Source organism: Benincasa hispida, chromosome 5 (genome assembly GCF_027475165.1).
Source record: "Benincasa hispida cultivar pf3 chromosome 5, pf3_genome.v1.1, whole genome shotgun sequence".
NCBI lineage: Eukaryota > Viridiplantae > Streptophyta > Magnoliopsida > Cucurbitales > Cucurbitaceae > Benincasa > Benincasa hispida.
In genome coordinates this window covers 32,524,564-32,546,718 of record NC_143482.1, presented here as the reverse complement: position 1 = coordinate 32,546,718, position 22,155 = coordinate 32,524,564, and the positions used below count along the sequence as shown (strand labels likewise).

Sequence of the window (22,155 nt, the reverse complement as noted above, 5' to 3'; positions counted from 1 at the left end):
ATACTATAGTAAATGAGGATTTTAAAATAGTATTGACTATAATTAATAGAAGAATACAAAATAATATTTACTATAACAAGAGGTGGTTATTATAGTTTTAAGATAGTTATTGCCCCAAACACTCCCATAATTTTGAAAAATTATCCCAAAAGTCTTCAACCCACTCAAATCTGTCTTTTGGCAATTTCCCAACATTTACATCCTTTTTTACGTTTATATCTTTTTTTTTCCCCACTTTTTTATGTACTTCTATGGTTTTTTTTTTTCCACAAGTGCGGCATTTAATGTTCCACTAAATATTTAAAATCTAAACAATTTATTAAAAAGGTCCATTAAGAAGATGGTTTAGTTTTGTCAATATAAATCAAATAAAATTAAGATTGGCACAAGGATTTAATTTGTTAATTCCTAAATCGTGGCAGTGAGCGAATTTTTTTTAGGAATAATTTTTATCTAAATCACCATGGCAAATTTCAAACATTGTGATCTTAATAAAATTATAAAAGAATAATATTTTGGTTTAAATTAAAGTATGAAATTGGGTGAATTAGATCCAAATCAAATTTGAAATATATATATATATATATATATACACACACACATGTAAAAGATAATATCTTGGTTTAAGTTTGAAATTAAAATTAAAATCAAATTATCTATAAATTAATTAAAATTTGAAATTAGGTCGGTAATTAAATGGTGTAAATCAAAATAAAAAATAATATTTTTTAACTACTAGATAATGATTAATTTTCTTTTCTTTTTTATGAGTAATTTTGAAAGAAAGGCTGCATATGTAAAGTACACATTCACTAAAAAAAAAAAAAACTGACCGCGAATCTGCCCATTTCCGGTGGAACATTAGGTGAAACTGAATTCGTATATCTTAGATACGGAGCATTTTAAAGCTTTATTAAAAGTATAGGAACTTAAATAAAACAACTTTCAAAGTTATATTTTAACCTAAAATTTATTACTGTTATTCTTTAAATTTTGCTTTTAGGTTATAATTATATTGACTGCTATAAACTAAACTCTTTATAATGGTTACATTACATATTTTATTATAAACTATGTACTAAATTTTATTTCAACTCGAAAAGCAGGAAAAAAAATTTATCAAACACATTTCAATTTTGTTATTCTTTTTCAAAAGAAACAAACAAAAAAACAGTAATCAAACAAATCTTAAGAGTTGCTTTCTAAAGTAACAAGCTGAAGCATTTGAAGGTGATGACTCCCTTAGCGACCCTTTAAAAGCATCATGGAAATATTGGCTAAAGCTACAATGACCAAAATTTACAACACAAAAACTGTACACATAAGAAGTAGAATTTAGAAACTAACTCTAGCCATTATTATTGATTAAGAATGAGATAAACAAATTAAGATCAAGGAGTAATACCCATTGGTTCGACTTTGGCAAATGTTGACTCAGAGCAAAAAAAATCTGGCCGTGGTGTAAATATCGAGCATTTTATCATCATCCTACGTATTAGATCACTTGTGTGAAATTTCACATTCTCTGTGGACTAACCTGCAATTTCCATTCTTAACAGGCAAGATTCTGCAGCAGGTCACCTCGAAAACAACCTGCAGGGCAATAACTTACAACTTCTTTTCAAATGATTGAAAAATCTTCTTCTGTATGGCTGGCTAACTGCTCCAATATCGAGTATATTTCTTCCTTCAGTGGATGTAATCTGTCAGATGCAATGAAAGAATGTACCTTATTTCCAATTCCAATCCAACTAATTGCACGTTCTTTCCTTACAAATCTCTCTTCCATTAGTTCCCTGACCTTTTCTACTGACTCCCATTTCCCAAGAAGAGCATACAAACTTGCAAGAGATACATAAGCTGCAGAAGATTGAGGCTCCAACCCAATTACGTGTTCCGCCACTTTTCTTCCAAGCTCTATATTACCATGTATCCTACAGACTCCGAGTAACGCATTCCATACCCGATCATCAGGTTTACAAGACATCTTCTCTAGCTCGTTTACCAACTCAATAAAACATCCAGCTCGACCCAAGAGGTCAATTAAGCATGCATAATGTTCTTGATCGGGGAGAACACCGTGATCATAGGTCATGGCCTTGAAAAACCGAAGTCCTTCTTGCACAAGACCTGAATGACTACACGCACTAAGGATCACAATGAAGGTGATCCTATCAGGCTTCAATCCCGATTCAACCATGTCATTGAACATCTGCATTGCTTTTTCCCCATGACCATGCTGAGCTAGAGCAGATATCATTGTATTCCACAATACAACATCCTGCTTATTTCCCATAAGATAAAAAACGTGGCAGCTAGCTTCTAACATACCACACTTTGAATACATGTCAATCATAGAGCTGACGACTATTGTGTTGCATCTGAAGTTGGTTCTAATCAAATGGGCATGTACTTGTTTACCATGCTTTAGTGCAGCAATGCTGGCACAAGCGCAGAGACAACTACTGAATGTATATTGGTCAGGATTAATTCGAAACTTCATCATTTTTGTAAAGTAATCAAGTGCTTCGTGCCCTAAACTGTTTCTTGCATAGCCTGATATCAGAGCTGTCCAAGAGACAGGATTCTTTTCAGGCATTTGGTGAAACAATTCGCTTGCCAAATTCATATCACCCCATTTAGCATATCCAGAGACCATTGTGGTCCATGCAAGGATATCTTTGACGAGCATTTCGTCAAACAATCTCCTTGCACATCCCATCTCCCCACATTTAGCATATGCATCAACAATAGAACTAGAAAGCACTACATTAGACAAGAATCCAACAACCAATATCTGCCCATGAACCTGCTTCGCAAGCTGCAATTCTTTAAGCTTCACACAAAGAATCAAAACACCAGCAAAACTAAACTCATTAAACCCTATATCGAATCTCCTGAAGTCTCTATATAACCCAATAGCTTCATTGAAATACCCCTTCTTAGCATAAGCAAGAACCATAGTATTCCACGAAACAACATCCTTCTCCATCATTCTATCGAACAACTTCCTAGCATGATGTACATTTCCCAACTTAGCATACCCAGCAAGCATATGGTTCCAAGAGTACAAATTCCTTACAGACATTTTATCAAACACCTTACGTGCCTCTATATCATTGCCACATTCAAAGTACATACCAATCAAATGGTTGGCTACAATAGTGGTAGGGCGTTTGAAACCCGTGTGTTTCAAATGCAAATGAACGCATTTACCTCCTTTTAAGAACTTGGCTTTGCCACAGAGTCGTAAAAGGTTGACGAAAGTGCTAGTGGGTAAGCGTATGCCTCTTTGGGCCAATGGGTCGAGGTAGGAGAGGGCTTCCGGAAGGTGACCTTGAGAAGAGAGGTTGAGAAGGGACTGAACGATACAGAGGCGAGTTGAATCCGGGCGTTGCTTGGATTTGGGGCGAAACAAAGCGGGTTTTTTGAGGACTTGGGAAGAGAAAGAGGGCATTGCAGAGGGGCACCATGTGAGATAGAGAACCCATTCATCTATAGGGGGCTAGCGGCGGCGGCGTCGTTGAAGCAGCTCATCGCAGCCTCCGAAGAGAGAGAAGGTTCAAATTCACAAATCTGAGGTTTACCGGCTACGGGTATTCAGACCAGGGATCACAAACGCATGGCTCTCGCAAGTCAATTAACTTTAGTCCGTTTGGGGTCATCACCGAGAGACAGAAGAAAACACGCCACCCACAGTGGCTGGACGTCGCCGGAGAGGAAGACAAGCCGGCGGCTGGAGAAGGTGAACAAAGGGGGGTGGGGGCTTGTGCGATGCGTTCACGAGGGAGAAGGTAAGTGAACAAAATTCGGAAAAAATCAATTTCGATTTGCCTCTCAACTCCCCTCTACAAATAATTGGAAAAATAACTTTTTTTCCCCTCAGTTTTAAAAAATATGTGCATTTAGTTCATTTCAAATGGACTATTTTGGTACTGACTTTTAAGAATAGATTTATAAGATTCATTTTTTAAAAAATATCTTTAAATTTAATATAAAAAATTATAGATGGCTTTGTGGTGAGATGTCATGGATAAAAAATATATTTTTTAATTTTCTCCCCTCTCCCTCCTCTCTTTTTTCTCTCTCATCTCCCTGTCGTTGTCTATCCTAATCCTCTATCTACATTACTAAATCTTTTTTATTTTTTATTTTTCTAATGAAAAATTAAAGTGGCCGAATTAGTACTAAGCCTTGATACTAAAAATCGAGAAACGAATAAAAGAGTAAGCTAAAATATTTAAACAAAGAAAATTTATACGTCGGTGAAAATTGAGTTTAAAAAAAAAAAGGCTTTTGAGAATCCTACATCAATTAAGTTGGGAAGTGAATTTTCCTTCATATACTCTCATCTTGGACTTTGGGTTTGAGCCCTAAAGGGTACCCATATTTTAGAGGAAATGAGGAAATAGACAATATGGATACACTAGAAACCCCATATGCGCGCATCGCCGCTTCCAATCGGACATGGCGAGGCGAGCGTGTGATTATTTTTTGAAAAAAAATTATTACTATTAATTATTATTTTATTATTACTTTTTCAACACTCCACATGTCGCGATGAGCACAGTCAAGTCTTTAGCGTGCACGTTCAATGGCTCCACACAATTTGCGGTTCTGCACGTTCTATGGCCGAGCGTTGTCTACGTCTTTTTCTATTGGCTCTCTGCACCTATAAAAGGCGCAAAGCTTTAGCCACCTCAATCATCTCATTCATTTCCTCATCTCAGAATACTCTCTACTCTCTCAACCCTCTTTTCAGTTTTAAATTTTTCAATCTTTTTTCGAGCAAATCAGTCTGAACGGTGTGAGTTTCCGGTCGGTGATGATGCATTTCCGATCGAGACCTTTTTTGGGACTCTTTTATCTTGAACACAACGTGACAATACCGTTGACCTACTTGCACACCTGGGCAGAGCCACGAAACGTCTTAAAGAGAGTGAGATCCATGACTTAGCCCGTAACGAGTTTTTGTTTTGCAGGTTCCACATTTTTTACGATCGTCGGTTCTTGACTATTTGCTGCTATCGAGTTTCACCGTCGAAAGGTAGTCAGTTCCAACATTTTTAATGCGATTTGTCTACCAATTCTGTAATGGCTCTCATCAGCAACAACGATATTATGACACTTAACCTCAACCGTCCATTTTGGTTCGAAAGAGCGACCTTCAAACGGTGGAAGTAGAAGATACTGTTTTTCCTTACTATCAAGAAAGTTACCGATGCTTGCACCATGGATAAGCCAACCGTCCCGATAGAAGATCCAATTGAACAAAAAATAAAAGAAGCTGTTGATTGTGAAGAGAAAGATTTTTTCTGTAAAATTTTTATATTAAATGGTTTGACTGATGATCTTTATGACTACTACAACACGATGAAGACAACAAAGGAAGTCTGGGATGTCTTGCAAAAGAAATACGACACCGAGAAGGCCGGGTAAAAAAAATATGTTATCAGCTGTTACCTCAAGTTCTAGATGACAGATGACCAATCTGTGGAGGCCTAGTCACATGAACTGCAGAAGATAGCCCATGAAATAATAACTGAAGGTATGCCTCTAGATGAACAATTCCAAGTTGTTGTTATTATTGACAAACTGTCCCTTTTGTTGAAAGATTTTAAGAACACCTTGAGGCATAAACCAAGGAGTTTTCCTTGGAGAGTCTTATCACCTAACTAAGGATTGAGGAGGAAGCACGGAAGTAGAACCTGGGAGATCCACCTCTGCCATGATAAAGTCTGACCAAAATTCCAAGGGGACAAAAAGGAAAGATCAGAATTGTGGTTCTAGCAACCAAAACCAACAAAAGAATTAGAAACCCCCCTCGGGAGAAATGGTACAATTCCTTTGCTTTAACTGTAATAAACCTGGACACATAACTAACAACTGTAGGAATAGGCGTCATCCTACTGGTCAGACAAACCTGACAGAAGAACCGTTAGTTGTCATGATCACAGAAGTAAATGTGATCGGTGGTTCTGAGGGGTAGTGGATAGACACTGGTGCCACACACCATGTCTGTCACGACCTTAGTCTACTTAAAACTTATACTGAAACTAAGGATAAGAATATTCTGTTAGGGGATCACCACTCTACGAAAGTTGCTGGAATCGACAAGGTGGAGCTAAAGTTTACCTCTGGGAAGACTCTCATGTTGAAAGATGTCCTGCACACTCTAGAGATAAGAAAGAATTTGGTCTTGGGCTATCTCCTCAACAAGGCCAGATTTACTCAAACCATAGGGGTAAATTTATATACCTTTTAAAAAAATAATGTATTCGTAGGAAAGAGGTATGCAACTGAGGGAATGTTCAAATTAAATTTAAACATTAATAAAATGAAATCTACTGTGTATATGCTATGTTCTATGAATGTTTGGCATGCTATACTTTGTCATGTTAATAAGAAATTAATTAGCAACAAGATTAGGCTAGAAATGATACCTAAGTTATCCATGAATGAATTTGATAAATGCGAGTATTGTAGTTAGGCTAAAATTACTAAAACTCTGCATCAATTTATATTGGGTTTGATGCCCTAAAGTCTTGTGTCCTGTAGTTTGTAAATAGTTTATACGAACACTTGTGTTGTATAATATATGATATTTTACTTCACATCTTGTTTTTGCTCAATTGTATGTTTTATTTGCTTTACCATAAACCAATAAACATAAAATCCATAGTTATCTGTATGTAACTTAAGCATGTATGTGGTGACATACAAGTGGATCATGTCTTAAGTGATAACCAAAATGGTCTGTAGTATATGGATATAGGAGGGAAACCTTATCCTGGTAATGTTACGGATGCCGCTCGTTTTGTGGAATGGTCATAAGTGTTGTGACTTGTCACAGATGGTCTGATCTTGATTAATCGTGTAGGGGACATGCGAGCGGGGGAGTCTTATACAAAGAGTTTATATAAGACCTGACCACGAAGTGTTAACGTCTCGTTATATAACATCGTTCATGACAGAGACTTCACTTCTCTAGGATGATCATAGGTAACATGACCTTAATCTTGAGTGAGTTGAGAACACTTGCCATTGAGAGCGATCCTTTGATTTGTATGAGTGCGAGTGGCCAGTTCACCGACTCAAACCTACCATTTTGGGGATTCGTCTAATTTGGGAGCTGGGAACTTAGCTACATATGTAATTCACTCATTTCCCGAAGTAGAGGCAAGTAGATAGATAGCTTCATTAAGGGATGATTTCAGGGCTTGAACGATTTGGCGCCACATACCTTCTTTTGGCCCAAGAGGTGTTCACACATAGTTGGAATATGTTGTATTGTTCATTAGAGGAATCAGTGGTACTTAAGAAGTAAGATGTAACTACAGGGGGAAAATGGTAAATTGGCCAACTGTACTTACGAGCATCTGTGAAGGGTCATCGTGCTCATGAATGGTTATATCCGATGGACAAAGAAATATATCTGTTATAAGAAGAGTTCAGCTGTTGGTCTTTAGTAGAATGCCTAGTAGTTAACGGATGGTGAATCTCATGGCTAAAGAGTTTAGTCAGCTATTCACGTACCATTGAAGCTTCGAGCCACAGGTTTATAAGGTCCCCTAGGTAGCTTGGATAAAGTCGAGAATCAGTGTTTGGTCAGTTTGAAATGTTCAAATTGACAAGAAGGGGTTCGATTATATATGATATAATTGAACTGGTTAATTATATATGATATAATTGGCTAAATATATGAGATACATTATTTTTAAAGGAAATTAGATATAAATATGATTTATATCAAGTGGAGGAGAAATTACTATAGGAGATATGTGATATCAAACTATAGGGTAAGAATATAAATGATTATATTCATTTATTATTAAATTGGTTCATTATGAGATAATTGGCCGAAATATTCTCCTCAATCGTGCGTTAGTGGGAGAAGCCGTATTTGGTTGTTGTATCCGAAGAATAGAATGAAAATTTGTTTCATTTGACAAATAGTTCAAAAATATTTGCAATCCGTGTGAAAAAGTATTGGTCACCTAGCTGAGAGCCTATACGATAGAGTCTCATCATCTAAACGATCACACGCCTCGCATCTAAACGATCGCACGCCTTTCTCTAAACAATCGCTTAGCTTTCCTAAACGATCGCCTAGCATGCCGTGTTTTCTAAACAATCGTTTACCTATTACTAGATGATCGCTTAGTAAACCTACACGATCGTGTAGCTTTATCTAAACGATAAGCACTTCGCTATACAATAGCATTCTCTCCCACTTGCTTATCGTCTACATGATCAGCCTATTCCTCCTACCTCTACCAATTTCACCAAAGACCACACTTTGGATTCTCACTCCGAGAATACCAAAGGATCCAATTGGTGGTGTCGTCCTCGCTTTTGCTTGCTCGTGCTTGTTCGTGTTGCTGCCGTTCATGTAGACGATCTTGCTGCCGTACCTGACTGGTTTGCTGAGTGATAGAGAACGTAAAGGTTCTTCCGCTGTGTTGAGTTCGAGATTGAAGAGAGTCTTCAACTAGTATGTGAACTTAATCCTTTGTTTTTTATTTATCAAAGCATGCCGTTACTTAGTGTTAAATTACATAACTATCTGTTAGAATGTGTGTTGTATTTCGTTCACAATGAAATCGGAAAGATCCGAACGCACTCATGGATGCTCTTCGTTAAGAGTTCCTTCAATTGGTATCAGAGCCAGGTTCTGATATTCCAATTTCATTGTTGCAACGAATTGCATATACATTCTTGGTGGGTGCATATCTGCTCTGTTTAATCATTAAATTGTTGTGGATGTGCGGATTAATGGAGTTTTCTGGGATGTTAGCCTCGGTTTGATTTAATTCTTTTACATTTTTAGTTGATTGTAAAGGTCCCTGCGTTTTTGGACATTATTAATCGTTATCAAGTTTGTAATTCATAGTCAGTTTGAGTTTTGAGTCATTCGTGAAAAAGATCGAAGCAAGAGTTGCAATTCTCGAGGAAGAAGACTAGACGATGGGGTAAGCGATCTTTGAGTATCGGGTCGTGTAGACGATGAGGTAAGTGATTGCTGAGTATTGGGTCGTGTAGACGATGGGATGCTTGCGTATCGTTTAACGCGCACGCGCATTAGACGATCGTTTAGTTCAATAAGCTTCATCGCTTAGTAACTGACTAAACGATCACTTAGCAACGCACGACAAATCGTTTACCCTTCACTGCGTTAAGCGATCGCCTAGACGATCAGGCTTCGCGCCTCGTTGTCGTCTAAGCGATCGTTTAGTTTTTGCGCCTATCGTCTAGTGTGTGCTGGGCGATCGTCTACCTTCGGCATTTACTAAACGATGGAATTCTCCTGGCGGTTCAAGACCCGGTTCGCTCGATGGAAAATGTAATAGATAGGGTTATTTCATTCCAATTTTTGTAAAGGCTCATCCCGATCCATTAATCCTTAGTTTAATACATGCAATGTATGGTTTTTATATGTCATATGGTATGCACATATAGTAAATCCCACCTTAGGTTATGCATAGATCATGCATCATCTCTTTATTGTAAATGTTATAATTTAGAGAAGCATGATTTAATTATGTAAGAGCATGCTAATGCATCATATAATATAAGAGTTATATTTATGCATGCATAAAAAGCATTAACATGCATCATCTTTATATTATAATTGTTATAGTATAAGGGTGAATAGAAATCATGTTTTTCTTGGTTATTACGCATATATATAAAAGTTATGTATAATAATGATCGAAAATTGCATGAAGCATGACACATAGGTTTTTTTATAAGTGTTATAAACACCTAGTTGTGCGCGATATTTTTTTAGTTGTTTCTTTTTAAAATTTAAAGAGAAATTAGAACTAAAAGTAATAAGAAAGACATGCATGCTCACTTAGGTTTAATTCATGTTTTAAAATATTTAAAACTTGGATCATATAGACCTAAGATCATGGTTCTAATATGATTAGCAACCCTAAGGCTTTAATCTTTTAATCAGTTTAATAGGATTAAATTGACTAATAAAAGGTTAAAGTGTAGCAAATCTATCTATAAGGGGCCTTTTGTTTAAGGCGGGTTCTGTCTAGGCTGGGGTATTTAAGTTGACGGAAACATAACACCCCTACCTAGAAAGATGAATTAGATAGATTTGATGCATGCATCAAGTTAAGGACAGTCCATTAAAGTGTTTAAATGTGACTACTTGAACTTGTTCATATTTCATAGACAAAAGTTATTTATGAGTGGACTTAAAAAGACGACTTAGACTAAAATCAGTTGTTGGATTGTCTAGGTTAATGAACCCCTAGGTAGAACATTCAGTGGGAGGTACTTGGGGCATAAGTTGCTTCACTTAAACCTTTCACATTTCTTCTAAATAGTCCACACCGTGAGATCTACCCTCGGCCTCGAGGCACCTTTGGCATGTCCCCCTAACAGATGGTGTTTCGGTAGGTAATATCAAGGTGGATGGAGAGAATGTTCATAGTAAGTGGGAGCGGAAAATGTGACAGCATATCCCTCGGTCTCCCTCATTGGATTGAATAAAGTTACTGCGCATCGCCTCGATGCACCCTGGGAGTGTCCCCCTAAAGGATGGCAGTTTTTGTGTGTTTCTTTATTTGATCTCCTGTAAGAGGATAAGGTAACTTAGTCTCTTGTCCTAATCTGCCTTTTCCCTATGATGGGCTCATTAGGGCGAGACTCTGGCACTGAAAGCGAGGGGTCACACTTACGCGAAATTGTTAAAGGATAACAGTTCTGACCGAATAAATGATGGCTGTTAGGTTCAGTTCTAAGAGTTGGTTCTGCCTAATAGTTGAGAATGTCGAATCCCAGCAAAGGGACATCTGATCACCCCACCGGTGACGTTTGTCTTGCCTCACTGAGGCATCATTGCAAAATAGAAGTTTTTAACTTAGGGTACTTGAAACTATTTTGCAAAACTAATTGGTTAAACATGGTTTAGCAAAATCTAATAAAGTTTTGTTCATATTTTCAGCAACAACTTTTCAAAATGGCCACAGCCACGTTAGCTTTGCTTAGCGCCGAAAAATTAACTAGCGATAACTTTTCAACATGGAACACATGATCACAATGATTCTTATCATCGTGGATCTCATGTTCGCTCTTATGGAGGTCTGTCCTCCTATTCCAGCTCTCAATTACGCTCAAAATGTTCGGGAGGCATACGAGCGATGGACACGGGCGAATGAGAAGGCCCGAGCCTTTATCTTGGCAAGTCTTTTTGAAGTCTTGGCCAAGAAACATGAGCCTATGGTCTCAGCATGTGAGATCATGAAGTCCCTGCGGGTGATGTTTGGACAACCATCTGAACAGCTTATGCATGAGACTCTTAAGTACATATTCAACTCCAAAATGGAAGAAGACACCTCTGTTCGTGAACATGTGCTTAACATGATGGTACACTTTAATGTGGCGGAGTTGAATGAGTCTACCATCAATGAAGGCAACCAAGTTAACATAATCCTTCATTCTTTCCTGGAGAGCTTCCTGTACTTTGTTAGTAATGTGATTCTTAACAAAGTGAAATATAACCTTACAACTCTTCTCAATGAGTTGTAGACCTACCAATCTTTACTGAAAAGTAAGGAGAGGAAGAAGGATGAGGCAAATGTTGCTTCATCCTCCAGGACGTTCCATAGAGGTTCGACCTCAGGAACCAAATCTGCACCTTCTACTTCTAACTCCGCAAAGGGGAAGAAGAAGAAGGGTGGTAAGGGAAAAGGAAAGACACCTTCTAACCCGCCACCGGTCGCCCCAAGAAAGTGTCCACCACCGGTTGAAAAGGGAAAATGTTTTCTATTACAACCAAGATGGATATTGGAAAAGGAACTGTCTTCTCTAGCTGAAAGAAAGGAAGGCCGCCAAGGCTAAGGCCAAGGCAGATAAAGGTGAATATGATTTACTTGTACTTGAAACTTGTTTAGTGGAGAATGATGATTCTGCCTGGATAATTGATTTGGGCACCACTAATCACGTTTTTTCTTCTTTTCAGGGGATTAGATCATGACGACAGCTGAAGGCTGGTGAGATGACGATGCGAGTAGGCACCAGGCACGTCGTTTCAACTGTGGCAGTGGGAGGACTCCAGTTAGCTTTACATAATAGGTTTCAAGTTTCGAATGATGTATATATTGTTCCCGAACTTAAGAGAAACCTCATTTCTATAAAGTGCTTTTTACAATGTAAATATATTGTTTCTTTCAATGTGGATAAAATGTTTATTCATAAAGATGATGTTACTATTTATACAACAAATCTGGAAAGTAATTTATATGTGCTAAGGCTGTTAGCCATTAATTCCCTCCATAATATAGAATTGTTTAAAACTACCGTAACTTAAATAAAACGTCGACTTATTTCTCCAAAAGAAAATGCTCATCTTTGGCATCTTCGTTTAGGGCACATCAATCTCAATAAGATTGAGAGATTGGTGAAGAATGGACTTCTAAGTGAGTTAGAAGAAAATTCTTTACTGGTGTGCGAGTCTTACGTTGAGAGTAAGATGACTAAATGACCTTTTACTAGAAAAGGTTATAGAGCCAAAGAGTCTCTTGAGTTAGTACATTCTAACCTTTGTGGTTCTATGAATGTGCGAGCCCGAGGTGGCTTTGAGTATTTTATCAGTTTTAGTGATGATTACTCTCAGTATGAGTTTGTTTATCTTATACAACGGAAGTCTGAATCCTTTAAAAAGTTCAAAGAGTTCAAGGATGAAGTTGAAAACGCATTGGATAGACAAATTAAAACACTTCGATCGGATTGAGGTGAAGAATTTTTGGACTTAGGATTCTAGGATTATTTGATAGGACATGGAATCGTTTTCCAACTCTCAGCATCGGGTACACCTCAGTAGAATTGTATAGTGAAGAGGAGAAATAGAACCTTGTTGGACATGGTTCATTCGATGATGAGTTATGCTTCCTTACCGGACTCATTTTGGGGTTTCGCAGTGGAGACTGTGGTATACATACTCAACTGTGTTCTCTCTAAGAGTGTTGTAAGAACACCTCTGGAGTTGTGGAACAAGCCTAAAGCTAGTTTATGTCACTTCCGCATTTGGGGTTGCCCTGCACACATGATCAGGAAAATCCCAAGAAGTTGGAACTACGGTCGAGGTTATGCCTCTTTGTAGGATACCCGAAAGATACACGAGGGGGTTATTTTTATGATCCATCGGAAAATAGGGTTTTTGTTTCCATGAACGCTACTTTCCTGGAGGAGGATCATATAAGGGAGCACAGTCTACGAAGTAAAGTCGTGCTGCGTGATCTTTCCAATGAAACTACTGACACTTCAACAAGAGTTTTTGAAGAGCCTGCTACATCAGCAAGAGCTGTTGATGGGAGTTCATCTTATAGGTCGGTTCCACCTCAAGAGTTGAGGGAACCTTGACGTAGTGGGAGGGTTAAGCACCCTCCTGTTTGCTATCTGGGTTTCACGGAAATCCTTGCTATGGTAGCAGATGGTGATGTTGAGGATCAGTTGTCTTATTAGAAGGCAATGGAGGATGTTGACCGAAATGAATGGGTCAAAGCCATGGATCTCGAGATGAAGTCGATGTATTTCAAATCAGTATGGGATCTTGTAGATCAGCCTGATGGGGTAAGACCTATAGGTTGTAAATGGATCTACAAGTGCAAACGGGGTGCTGATAGAAAGGTACAAGCTTTCAAGGCTCGACTTGTGGCAAATGGTTATACCTATGTAGAGGGAGTTGACTATGAGGAGACTTTCTCACCTGTTGCCATGTTAAAGTCAATCCACAATCCTCCTGTCCATTACAGCTTATTATAATTATGAGATCTGAAAAATGGACGTTAAGATGGCCTTTCTGAATGGAAATCTTGAGGAGACCATTTATATGGTGCAACCCGAGGGATTCATAGCCCAAGGTCAAGAGCAAGAGGTTTGCAAGCTGAATCGATCCATTTATGGGCTGAAATAGGTGTCTCGATCTTCGAACATACGGTTTGATACTATGATCAAATCGTATGGCTTTGACCAAAACGTTGATGAGCCTTGTGTCTACAAGAAGATCATCAATGCTTTAGTAGTCTTCTTAATGTTGTACGTAGATGATATACTACTCATTGGGAATGATGTAGGTCTATTGACTGCAATTAGAAACTGACTAGCGACTCAATTTTAAATGATAGATTTGGGAGAGGTTCAGTTTGTTCTAGGTATACAGATCTTTTGAGATCGTAAGAACAAAGTGCTAGCACTGTCTCAGGCATCGTACATTGACAAGATGTTGCTCAAGTACTTGATGTAGGACTTCAAGAGGGGCCTACTGCCATTCAGGCATGGAGTCACTTTGTCTAAGGACATGTCCTTAGACGGCTCGAGAGGTTAAGAAGATGAGACGGGTCCCATATGCGTCTGTCGTTGGCAGTTTGATGTATCTGTACTCGTTCAGACATTTGCTATACTGTGGGCATAGTCAGTAGGTATCAGTCTAACCTAGGCTAGGGTCATTGGACTGCATTGAAGAACATTCTTAAGTATCTTCAGAGAACGAGGGACTACATGCTCGTGTATGGATCTAAGGATTTGATCCTTACTGGATATACAGATTCTGACTTTCAGACTAATAAGAACTCTCACAAGTCCACATCAGGGTCAGTCTTTACTCTTAACGGAGGAGCTGTAGTGTGGCGAAGCACTAAGCAGGGGTGCATCGCCAACTCCACGATGAAGGTGAAGTACGTAGCGGCTTGCGAAGCTGCTAAGGAGGCCATCTGGCTCAGAAAGTTTTTAATACAACTGGAAGTTGTTCCAGATATGTCTAGGCCCATTACCTTATATTCTGATACTAGTGGAGCAATGGCAAACTCCAAGGAGCCTAGGATTTACAGGCGAGACAAATACATAGCGCGGAAGTATCATCTGATCTGCGAGATAGTGCATTGAAGGGATGTGATCGTCACGAAGATCGCTTTGGAGCACAATGTTGTCGACCTGTTTACGCAGGCTCTTACGGCTACAGTTTTGAGGGTCACCTTCAGAGCATGGGTCTATAGGATCGCCCACGGTTAGACTAGGGAAAGTGGGAGATTTTCTTGTACTGGGCTTTTATGCCCTAGTTTATTGTTTTGTACTAGTTTCATGTACTCCCCACTTCGCTTTAGGACAAGTGGCAGATTGTTGGGGTTGATGCCCTAACATCTTGTGTTCTGTAGTTTGTAAACAATTTATATGAATGCTTGTGTTGTATAATATATGATATTTTACTTCACATCTTGTTTTTGCTCAGTTGCATGTTTTATTTGCTTTACCACAAACCAATAAACATAAAATCCCTAGTTATCTGTATGTAACTTAAGCATGTATGTGGTGACATACAAGTGGATCATGTCTTAAGTGATGACCAAAATGGTTTGTAGTATATGGATATAAGAGGGAAACCTTATCCTGGTAATGTTACGGATGCAACTCGCTTTGTGGAATGGTCACAAGTGTTGTGACTTATCACAGATGGTCTGATCATTCGTGTAGGGGACATGCGAGCGGGGGAGTCCTATACAAAGAGTTTGTAAAGACTTGACCACGAAGTGTTAACGTCTCGTTATATAACACTGTTCATGACAGAGACTTTACTTCACTAGGATGACCATAGGTAATATGACTTAATTCTGAGTGAGATGGGAACTCCTACCATTGAGGGCGGTCCTTTGATTTGTATGGGTGCAAGTGGCCAGGTCATCGACTCAAATATACCATTTTGGTGATTCGTCTGATTTAGGAGCTGGGAACTCAGCTACACAAGATGAAATTCAATCCTTCCTCGAAGCAGGGGCAAGTAGATAGATAGCTCCCTTAAAGGCTGATTCTAGGGCTTGAATGATGTAGTGCCACACACCTTCTTTTGGTCGGAGAGGTGTTCACACATAGTTGGACCATGTTGTATTGTTCATTAGAGGAATCAGTGGTACTTAAAGAGTGAGATGTAACTATAGGGGCAAAATGGTAAATTGGCCCAGCTGTACTTACGAGCATCTGTGAAGGATCATCGTACTCATGATTGGTTATATCTGATGGACACAGAAATATATTTGTGGTAAGAAGAGTTCAGCTATTGGTCTTTAATGGAATGCCTAGTAGTTAACGGATAGTGGATCTCGTGGCTAAAGAGTTTAATCAGTTATTTACGTACCGTTGGATCTTCGAGCCACAGATCCATAAGGTCCCCTAGGTAGCTTGGATAAAGTCGAGAATCAGTATTTGGGTCAGTTTGAAATGTTTAAATTGACAAGAGAGAGTTCGATTATATATGATATAATTGAACTGGTTAATTATATATGATATAATTGGCTAAATGTATGAGATACATTATTTTAGAGGAAATTATATATAAATATGATTTATATCAAGTGCAGAAGAAATTACTATAGTAGATATGTGATATCAAACTATAGGGTAAGAATATAATATGATTATATTCATTTATTATTAAATTGATTCATTATGAGATAATTGGCTGAAATATTCTCCCCAATCGTGCGTTAGTGGGAGAAGTCGAATTCGGTTGTTGTATTCGAAGAATAGAATGAAAATTTGTTTCATTAGGCAAATAGTTCAAAAATATTCGCAATCGTTGTGAAAGAGTATCGATCGCCTAGCTGAGAGCCTATACGATAGAGTCTCATCGTCTAAACGATCTCACACCTCATATCTAAATGATCATATGCCTTTCTCTAAGTGATCGCTTAGCTTTCCTAAACGATTTCCTAGCATGCCACATTTTCTAAACGATCGTTTACTTATTACTAGACGATCGCTTAGCTGCATGATAGCATTATCTCCCACTTGCTTATCGTCTACACGATCAGCATGTTCCTTCGACCTCTACCAAATTCACCAAAGACCATACTTTGGATTATCACTCTGAGAATACCAAGGGCTCCAATTGATGGTGTCATCTCCGCTTTTACTTGCTCGTGCTTGTTCGTGTTGCTTCCGTTCGTGTAAATGATCGTGCTGCCATAGCCGACTAGTTTGCTGAGCGATAGAGAACGTAGAGGTTCTTCCGCTGCATTGAGTTCGAGATTGAAAAGAGTCTTCAACTGGTATGTGAACTCAATCCCTTGTTTTTTATTTATCAAAGCATGCCGTTAATTAGTGTTAAATTGCATAACTATCTGTTAGAATGTGTATGTTGTATTTTGGTCACAATGAAATCGGAAAGATCCGAACACACTTATGGATGCTCTTCGTTAAAAGTAACTTCAATTTATACTTTTGATTTCTGAGCCTCTAGATGTAATTCACTTTGATTTATGTGAATTTGATGGGATCTTGACTAGGAACAATAAAAGATATTTTATTATCTTTATTGATGATTGCTCAAATTTTACTTTTGTTTATTTGCAGAAAAACAAAAGTACTGTTTTTTATGCCTTCAAATTGTTTGTAACTAAAGTAGAAAATCAGTTTAATAGAAAGGTTAAAAGACTTCGTAGTGATAGAGGAACTGAGTACAACTCAAATAGCTTTAATGAGTTCTTTAACTCTTATGGAATAATATTCGAAAAGAGTACACCTTACTCTTCAGAAATGAACGAAAAAGCTGAAAGGAAAAATAGAACTTTAGCTGAGCTAGTAATTGCTATTTTACTTAATTCAGAAGCCGCGTCTTATTAGTGGGGTGAAATCATCCTTACCGTGTGTTATATCCTCAATAGAATACCAAAGTCTAACAACACAACTTCATATTACGAAGTCCTTAAGAATAAGAAACCAAACCTGTCATATTTTAGAACATGGGGTTGTCTAGCCTTTGTAAGGATTCCAGACCTTAAAAGAAGAAAGCTAGCTAGTAGAGCCTATGAATGCGTCTTTATAGGTTATGCCATGAATGTAAAACTTATAGGTTCTATGATCTAGTAAACCAAGTGATCATTGAGTCAAATGATGCCGACTTCTTTGAGGATAGAATTCCTTTTAAATAGAGAAATAGTGGAGGCTGGAGATCCAGCAGTCTAACCATAGTTAGAAAGGAGGCTGGGGATTCAGTAGTCTAACCCTAGTTAGAAACCCTACCTCTACAGAGAAAGCCGACCCAGAACATAGAAGAAGCAAAAGAACTAGAACCGCCAAGGATTTGGGGGATAACTTTCAGACCTACAATGTAGAAGAAGATCTTAAAGACCTAAAAGTTTCCTTATCCTCTGTAGATGCCAACTTATGGCAAGAAGCCATAAATGGTGAGATGGACTCTATTGAGTCAAATAGGACTTGACACTTAGTAGACCTATCCCTATGTTTCAAGGCAATAGGGTACAAATGGATCTTAAGGAAGAAACTTAACCTGATAGAACAATTGACAAGTTTAAAACGAGGTTAGTGGCAAAGGGCTTTAGATAGAGAGAAAATATAGACTTCTTTGACACCTTCTCTCATGTCACTAGAATTACCTCAATCTGTGTTTTTTTCTCTCTCACTGCCCTTTATAACCTCGTAGTACATCAGATAGATGTAAGACTGCCTTCTTAAATGATGAACTTGAAGAAGAGATTTACATGGAACAATCTGAGGGTTTTGTAGTCCATGGTCAAGAAAATAGGGTTTGTAAACTAGATAAATCTCTCTATGGTCTGAAACAAGCTCCTAAGAAATGACATGAAAAGTTTGATAACCTAATCCTATCTAAAGGTTTCAAGGTTAATGAAAGTAAAAAATGCATCTACTATAGAGTTGAAAATAATCTTTGCACCATCCTGTGTCTATATGTAGATGATTTGTTAATTTTTGGGTTGAACTTGCACGTCATAAATGATGTGAAATCTACATTGAGTGAAAACTTGGACAAGAAAGACTTAGGAGAAGCGAGTGTAATCTTAGGCATAAAAGTGACTAGGTCTGAAAAGGGTGTGAGTTTTCGGTGGGTAACGGTGCATTTTCGATTGAGACCTTTTTTGAGGCAGTTTTATCCTGGGGGCGATGTGGCAATACTATTGACCTGCTTGCACATCTGGGCAGAGCCATGAAACATCTTAAAGAGAGCGAGATCTATGACCCAACCTGTAAAAAGTATTTGTTTTGCAGGTTCCACATTTTTTACAACTGTCAGTTCTTGACTGTTCGTTGCTATCGAGTTTCATCGTCGGAAGGTAGCTGGTTTCAATAGTGTATATTATAAACATGGGGTATATATACATCCAGATTCGTACAAAAGCTAGAGTTGCAACAAGCTTCTTTAATTGTTCTTTTGTTGAATTTTATTTTGGTGAAAGAAACAAGATATGTGGAAAAGAGGGGTTTGCAATTTTGAAAAATTTCTGACTTATCATGTTATACCCACACACACAAACACACACACACACACACACACACACACATATATATATTAAATTTGTATTGAACTGAACTGCATAAGATTGGGGCTATTTTCTGAGGTAGCTCAGGTTTTAAACACTATATTAAAGGAACTCTTATTCAAGAGTACCTACGAGCGGAAGCGGATCTTTCTAATTCATTGTGACAGAATTTTCACATATACATTCAAACATATTAATATGCATTCATAATGCTAAATTATTGACATGCTCAAAGGAAAAATAATAAGAGATCGAGAGATCATACCAGTTGAAGACTTATTTTTCACAGTAAATCTCGCTTTCCCTGAGACGGTAAGCTATCGCTCAGCAAAATCCAATCGTCTATGTCGAACAGTCTCCACACGAACAAAAGGAAATGGGGATGACACCATAACTCAGAGCCCTCAGTATTCTTGGAGTGAGAATCCAAAGGGTGGGCTTTGTTCGGATTTGATAGAGGGAAGGAGAAAGGGAGATCGTATACAACGATCAAGCAAGTGGAAGATAGGCTTGTCTATCGTATAGAAAAAATGCTTGATCATTTAGGTAAAGTATATGATCGTGTAGGAAAAGGTAAGCGATCGTCTATACGATCATTTAGTAAATATCGGGCATTAAACGATCACTTAGGAAAAGGTAAACGATCGTTTAGTAAATAACGCATGGGTGTAAGTGCGGGTGTAAGCATTAAACGATCGCTCAACACTATCGTATAGGTAAACGATTGTTCAAGCACTATCATATAGGCACAAGTTTTTCTAAGCGATGATACTCTTCAACACAATGTCTACGCATCCAATGCTTAACACCCCACGAGCTATTTAAGCTTCTCAAAGCGATTCTTCAACTTACTCATCCATTATGAAAATAGAACAGACGCCGACCTATTATCCCTTAACCGTCCAATTAATAGTCAATGAATATAATCACATTATATTCATAACCTATGGACTAATGTCAGATACTAACCATAGTATTTTTCCTCCACTAGATATAAATCATATTTACATCCAATTTTCTCCAAATTAATGTATCTCATACATAAAGTTAATTATATCATATGTAATCGAACTAGTTCAATTATATCATATATAATCGAACTAGTTCAATTATATCATATATAATCGAACTCCCTCTTGTCAATTTGAACATTTCAAACTGATCCAAAAACTGACTCTCAACTTGTATCCAACCTACCAAGGGGACCTTATGGACCTATGGCTCAAAGCTTCAACAATACGTGAATAACTGACTAAACTTGTTAGCCACGATATCCACCATCCGTTAACTACCAGACATTCCATTAAAGACCGACAGTTGAACTCTTCTTATCATAGATATATTTCTATGTCCATTGGATATAACCAATCATCAGTATGATGACCCTTCACAGATGCTCGTAAGTATAGCTAGGCCAATTTACCGTTTTGCCCCTGTACTTACATCTTACTTCTTAAGTACCACTGATCCCTCTAATGAACAATACAACATAGTCCATTTTGTGAAGCTGAGTTCCCAGCTCCCAAATCAGAAAAATCTCCAAAGTGGTAGGTTCGAGTCAGCACTTTGGCCACTCGCACCCATGCAAATCAAAGGACCGCCCTTAATGGCAGGAGTTCCTAGCTCACTTAGGATTGAGGTCATGTTACCTATGGTCATCCTAGTGAAGTGAAGTCTTTATCATGAACAGAGTTATATGATGAGACCTTAACACTTCGATGTTAGATCTTATACAAACTCTTTGTATAGGACACCTCCCCTCACATGTCCCCTACACGAATGATCAGGATCAGACCATTTGTGACAAGTCACAATACTTGTAACTATTCCACAAAGCGGGTCGCATCCATAGTGTTACCAGGATAAGGTTTCCCTCTTATATCCATATATTATAGACCATTTTGGTTGTCACTTAAGATATGATCCACTTATATGTCACTAAATATATGCTTAAGTTACATAAAGACAACCAGGGATATTAAGTTTATTGGTTTGTGGTAAAATAAAAACATCTACATGTGCAAAGTCAAGAAGTGAAGTAAATATCATATATATTATACATCACAAGCATTCTTACAAAGTTGTTTACAAACTACAGGACATGAGACTTTAGGGAACAAACCCCATCATATATTCCATTGGTTCAATAAACTATCTAAATGTTATTAGACATGCCTCTGTACTATGGAGAACTTTATGTGAAGAAAAGATATACTATAAAAGTTTCAGTTACCTAACTAATGATTTTTACTATGATTGATTTTAGATTATGAATGGAGATGGTGGAGATTGTTTTAGATCAGTAATGGAGATGTAGGAGAGTACAAGAGAGAAAGAGGATGAAGTGGGAGGAGAGGAAGGAGAGGGGGAGATAGGAGAGAAGGGAGAAAGAAAAAGAAAAATTTTAAAAAATTTACATGTCATCTTGCCACATAATCATTTGTAATTTTTTATATTAAATTTAAAAGTGTTTTTTTTAGAGAGGGGCCTTTTAATCCCATTTTCAAAAACTCAGGGACCAAAATGACCAATTTGAAATACTTGGGACTAAATGCATATATTCTTCAAAACTTAGGGACCAAAATGGCCAATTTGAAACGTGAGGGACTAAATGCACATATTCTTCAATGGACCAAAATGGTATTTTTTCCAAAACAATTTTACATTTTGAAAATTAAGCTTATTTTTTTGGCTAGTTGCAAAAATAAAAATTAGGTCCAAAATAATAAAAGATGTAGTACAAAGATAAATATATTAGTGATATGACACAAAATTAGTATAAAAAATCACTGATAGCAGCTATTGTGGATAGGCATATTGCTAAATGACTAGAAAGCCCAGGCGCGAC

The 22,155-nt window shown here is 37.7% G+C and overlaps 1 pseudogene across 1 annotated transcript; it reads right to left on the bottom strand.

Annotated features, from left to right (window-relative positions):
• Nucleotides 1–1,115: 1,115 nt before the first annotated feature.
• On the bottom strand, nt 1,116–3,921 carry LOC150036047 (pentatricopeptide repeat-containing protein At2g21090 pseudogene; annotated as a pseudogene). The gene has a single exon (XR_016529552.1). The product of XR_016529552.1 is annotated as a pentatricopeptide repeat-containing protein At2g21090 pseudogene (transcript).
• Between the last annotated feature and the right edge of the window lie 18,234 nt (nt 3,922–22,155).